The sequence below is a fragment of the Caretta caretta genome, chromosome 2 (assembly GCF_965140235.1).
Source record: "Caretta caretta isolate rCarCar2 chromosome 2, rCarCar1.hap1, whole genome shotgun sequence".
Classification (NCBI taxonomy): Eukaryota; Metazoa; Chordata; order Testudines; family Cheloniidae; genus Caretta; species Caretta caretta.
The window spans coordinates 157,571,419-157,577,418 of NC_134207.1; positions in this window are offsets into that span (position 1 = coordinate 157,571,419).

Consider the following 6,000-nt stretch of genomic DNA (forward strand, 5'->3'; position numbering starts at 1 on the left):
CGGTGCTGCGCCCATGAGCTGCCGGTTCTACAAAGAGCTGGATGCGATACTCGGCGGCAACCCCACCTCCACTGCAAAGGTCCCTTTGGATACTTCGTTGGTTCACATGCCAGTCAAGAGTGAAGCAAGCCAGGAGGAGGAAATCTTGGAGAGGGAGGGGGACCCAGAGGCAGAAGATGACTCGGAGGTCAGAGATGCATGCAGCCAACAGCTCTTTTCTGCCTTGGAGGAGCCTAGCCAGTCACAGCTGTCCGATGTTGGCGAAGCACAAATAGGAGAGGAGGCACCAGTAAGTGGATTTGATTTTGGGAATCACTGAAGTGAGTTGTTGGGGGGCAGGAGGGTTGCAGAAAGCAGGCTTGCCTCCCACAATATGCCTACTATGAGTGGCGGAACAGGCTGTTGATTGACTCCCTGACTCCCTCACTTCACAGGAATCTGTCTGAGGGTATGTCTACACTACGAAATTAGGTCGAATTTATAGAAGTCGGTTTTGTAGAAAGCGTTTTTATACAGTCGATTGTGTGTGTCCCCACACAAATGCTCTAAGTGCATGTAGTCGGCGCAGTGTGTCCACAGTACCAAGGCAACCGTCGACTTCCAGAGTGTTGCACTGTGGGTAGCTATCCCACAGTTCCCGCAGTCTCCGCTGCCCATCTGAATTCTGAGTAGAAATCCCAGTGCCTGATGGGGCTAAAACATTGTCGCGGGTCGTTCTGGGTACATATTGTCAGGCCCCCCTTCCCTCCCTCCTTCCGTGAAAGCAAGGGCAGACAATCGTTTCACGCCTTTTTTCTTGAGTTACCTTTGCAGACGCCATACCACGGCAAGCATGGAGCCCGCTCAGCTAACCATCACTGTATGTCTCCTGGGTGCTGGCAGACATGGTACTGCATTGCTACACAGCAGCCGTTTATTGCCTTTTGGCAGCAGACGGTGCAGTGTGACTGGTAGCCATCGTCAACATAGTCCTGGGTGCTCTTTTAACTGACCTCGATGAGGTCGGGGCGCCTGGGCAAACATGGGAGTGACTCAGCCAGGTCATTTCCCTTTTAAGTTTTGTCTCATGGTGATTCAGTCCTACCGGCAGTGCACTGTCTTTTAATCAGCAGCCAGCAGAAGATGATGGCCAGCAGTCATGCTGCACCGTCTTCTGCCGAGCACCCAGGAAATGACGATGGCTAGCGGTCGTACTGCACAGTCTGCTGCCAGCAGGATGTAGAAAGATAGATGAACTGTCTCAACACAAGAAATAGACCAGATTTGTTTTGTATTCATTTTCTCCTTCCTCCCTCCATGAAATCAATGGCCTGCTAAACCCAGTGTTGAGTTCTATCCTTGAGGGGGCCATTCAGTTTCTCGCAAAGCCACCCCCTTTGTTGATTTTAATTCCCTGTAAGCCAACCCTGTAAGCCATGTCGTCAGTTGCCCCTCCCTCCGTCAGGGCAACGGCAGACAATTGTTCCGCGCCTTTTTTCTGTGCAGATGCCATACCACGGCAAGCATGGAGCCCGCTCAGATCACTTTGGCAATTAGGAGCACATTAAACACCACGCACATTATCCAGCAGTATATGCAGCACCAGAACCTGGCAAAGCGAAACTGGGCGAGGAGGCGACGTCAGCGCGGTGACAAGAGTGATGAGGACATGGACACAGACTTCTCTCAAAGCACGAGCCCTGGCAATGTGGGGCATCCTGGTGCTAATGGGGCAGCTTCATGCAGTGGAACGCCAATTCTGGGCTCGGGAAACAAGCACAGACTGGTGGGACCGCACAGTGTTGCAGGTCTGGGATGATTCCCAGTGGCTGCGAAACTTTCACATGCGTAAGGGCACTTTCATGGAACTTTGTGACTTACTTTCCCCTGCCCTGAGGTGTAATAATACCAAGATGAGAGCAGCCCTCACAATTGAGGAGCGAGTGGCAATAGCCCTGTGGAAGCTTGCAACACCAGACAGCTACTGGTCAGTCGGGAATCAATTTGGAGTGGGCAAATCTACTGTGGGGGCTGCTGTGATGCAAGTTGCCCACGCAATCAAAGATCTGCTGATATCAAGGGTAGTGACCCTGGGAAATGTGCAGGTCATAGTGGATGGCTTTGCTGCAATGGGATTCCCTAACTGTGGTGGGGCTATAGACGGAACCCATATCCCTATCTTGGCACCGGAGCACCAAGCCTGCGAGTACATAAACCGCAAGGGGTACTTTTCAATAGTGCTGCAAGCACTGGTGGAGCACAAGGGACATTTCACCAACATGGGATGGCCGGGAAAGGTACATGACATTCGCATCTTCAGGAACTCTGGTCTGTTTCAAAAGCTGCAGGAAGGGACTTTATTCCCAGACCAGAAAATAACCATTGGGGATGTTGAAATGCCTATAGTTATCCTTGGGGACCCAGCCTACCCCTTAATGCCAGGGCTCATGAAGCCATACACAGGCAGCCTGGACAGTAGTCAGGAGCTGTTCAACTACAGGCTGAGCAAGTGCAGAATGGTGGTAGAATGTGCATTTGGATATTTAAAAGCTCGCTGGTGCAGTTTACTGACTCGGTTAGACCTCAGCAAAACCAATATTCCCACTGTTGTTACTGCTTGCTGTGCGCTCCACAATATCTGTGAGAGTAAGGGGGAGACATTTATGGTGGGGTGGGAGGTTGAGGCAAATCGCCTGGCTGCTGGTTACGCACAGCCAGACACCAGAGCGGTTAAAAGAGCACAGGAGGGCACGGTGCGCATCAGAGAAGCTTTGAAAACCAGTTTCATGACTGGCCAGGTTACGGTGTGACAGTTCTGTTTGTTTCTGCTTGATGAAACCCCCCGCCCCTTGGTTCACTCTGCTTCCCTGTAAGCTAACCACCCTCCCTTCCTCCCTTCGAACACCACTTGGAGAGGCAATAAAGTCATTGTTGCTTCACATTCATGCATTCGTTATTAATTCATCACACAAATAGGAGATAACTACCAAGGTAGCCCAGGAGGGGTGGTGGAGGAGGGAAGGACAAGGCCACACAGCACTTCAAAAGTTTAAAACTTTAAAACTTATTGAATGCCAGCCTTCTGTTGCTTGGGCAATCCTGTGGGGTGGAGTGGGTGGGTGGCCAGAGGCCCCCCACCGCATTCTTGGGCGTCTGGGTGAGGAGGCTATGGAACTTGGGGAGGAGGGCGGTTGGTTACACAAGGGCTGTAGCGGTGGTCTGTGTTCCAGCTGCCTTTCCTGCAGCTCAACCATACCCTGGAGCATATTAAATTGATCCTCCAGCAGCCTCAGCATTGAATCCTGCCTCCTCTCATCACGCTGCCGCCTTTCCGCCTCAGCCCTATCTTCAGCCTGCCACTTCTCCTGCTGGTCATTTTGTGCTTTCCTGCCCTCTGACATTGTCTGCCTCCACGCATTCATCTGTGCTCTGTCAGTGTGGGAAGACACATGAGCTCAGAGAACATTTCATTGCGAGTGCGTTTTTTTCTCCTTCTAATCTTCACTAGCCTCTGGGAAGGAGAAGATCCTGTGATCCTTGAAACACATCTGGTGGAGAAAAAAAAAGGGACAGTGGTATTTAAAAAGACACATTTTATAGAACAACGGGTACACTCTTTCAAGGTAAACCTTGCTGTTAACATTACATACATAGCACATCTGCTTTCGTTCCAAGCTTGCATTTTGCCTCCCCCCACCGCGTGGCTAGCCCCTCCCCATGGCTAACAGTGGGGAACATTTCTGTTCAGCCACAGGCAAACAGCCCAGCAGGAACGGGTACCTCTGAATGTCCCCTTAAGAAAAGCATCCTATTTCAACCAGGTGACCATGAATGATATCACTCTCCTGAGAATAACACAGAGAGATAAAGAACGGATGTTGTTTGCTGGTGTTCAAACATACTCTGCAATGCTTTGTTCTACAATGATTCCCAAGTATGTGCTACTGCCCTGGAGTGGTAAAGTATCCTACCATGGTGGATGGAATAAGACTGCCCTCCCCAGAAACCTTTTGCAAAGGCTTTGGGAGTACATCCAGGAGAGCCGCGAATGCCAGGGCAAATTAATCATTAAACATGCTTGCTTTTAAACCATGTATAGTATTTTAAAAGGTACACTCACCAGAGGTCCCTTCTCCGCCTGGCGGTCTGGGAGGCAGCCTTGGGTGGGTTCGGGGGGTACTGGCTCCAGGTCCAGGGTGAGAAACAGTTCCTGACTGTCGGGAAAACCAGTTTCTCCGCTTGCTTGCTGTGAACTATCTACATCTTCTTTGTCCCCAAAACCTGCTTCCATGTTGCCTCCATCTCCATTGAAGGAGTCAAACAACATAGCTGGGGTAGCGGTGGCTGAATCCCCTAAAATGGCATGCAGCTCATCATAGAAGCAGCATGTTTTGGGCTCTGACCTGGAGCGGCTGTTCGCCTCTCTGGTTTTCTGGTAGGCTTGCCTCAGCTCCTTAAGTTTCACACGACCCTGCTTCAGGTCCCTGTTATGGCCTCTGTCCTTCATGACCTGGGAGATTTTTGACAAAGGTTTTGGCATTTCGAAAACTGGAACGCCGTTCTGATAGCACAGATTCCTCTCCCCATACAGCAATCAGATCCCGTACCTCCCATTTGATCCATGCTGGAACTCTTTTGCGATTCTGGGACTCCATCAAGGTCACCTCTGCTGATGAGCTCTGCATGGTCACCTGCAGCTTGCCATGCTGGCCAAACAGGAAATTGAAATTCAAAAGTTTGCGGGCCTTTTCCTGTCTACCTGGCCAGTGCATCTGAGTTGAGAGTGCTGTCCAGAGCGGTCACAATGGAGCACGCTGGGATAGCTCACGAAGGCCAATACTGTCTCATTGTGTCCACAGTACCCTAAATCGAGGCCAATTTCAGTGCTAATCCCCTTGTTGGGGGTGGAGTATGGAAATCAATTTTAAGAGCCCTTTAAGTAGAAAAAAAGGGCTTCATCGTGTGGACGGGTGCAGGGTTAAATCGATTTAAAGTTGCCAAATTTGACCTCAACTCCTAGTGTAGAACAGGGCTCAGAGATCTCCAGGAAACTCTCATGGAGATACTGGGAAATCCACTGGCACAGGTTCTTCGGCAGAGCTGCTTTGTTTCTTGCCCCATTAACGGTAACTTTCCTGCGCCACTGTGCCATCACCGGAAGGGGAGGGCGGGGTGGGTGGGGCGGAGACCATTGATGTACACAGGCCCCTGCAGCTACTCACCATTTTGTGGGTCTTCTGGCTCATGTGTGCTTGCCTGGGGTCAGCCACTTAGTGACAGGTGTGTGAATACTGCCTGTTTTAAACCACTGAATCAGTGTTTTGTGTGTTGCAAACAATACTGCTTCTGTAAAATATTGCATTTAAACTTCACAGAGATGACCTTGAGAGCCCAGCCTCCCTCTTTGTTGTCGCCGGCTCAACGGCTGCGCAGAATTAGAAAGTGGCCACGAAGAACTAAGGAGGACTTTCTGCATGATGTTATGATGCACTCTGTGGCCAAACAATGGAAACTGAAGGAGTGGCAGGACAGCGAGAAGAGGGACCGAAAGGAGAATGTGGCATGCCAGAATGAAGCCACAGAGCAGCTCTTAAATGTTATGGAGCGCCAAGGGACACACTCCAGGTGATACTAGCTCTTCAAACTGAGCAGCTCCGCGCCAGCCCTCCCCTGCAGCTGCTGTTGCAAAATCCTTTCTCATGCTCCCCCCAGACATCGCCAACACACTGTTATCAACCTCCTGGCTCCAGTCTGTACCCACGGCATTCCACTCTTCCCTGTCACAGTCCAGCAGTGTGGACTCCCACTACCTACTGCACTCAACACCCATCCCTCTGCAGTTTGGCCCTGCTGAGGTACAATACCTGCTGCATTGTACTCCAAAGGAGGAGGTTGGATATAATCGCTGGCCATACACAAATCTTTAGCTGTCCTGGGTCCCTACCTCCTTGTGGGACCTTCTCTTCCCCCATCCCCCTCACTGTTGATGGGTTTTTTTATTTGTTGTTGTTGTTTTTTAAT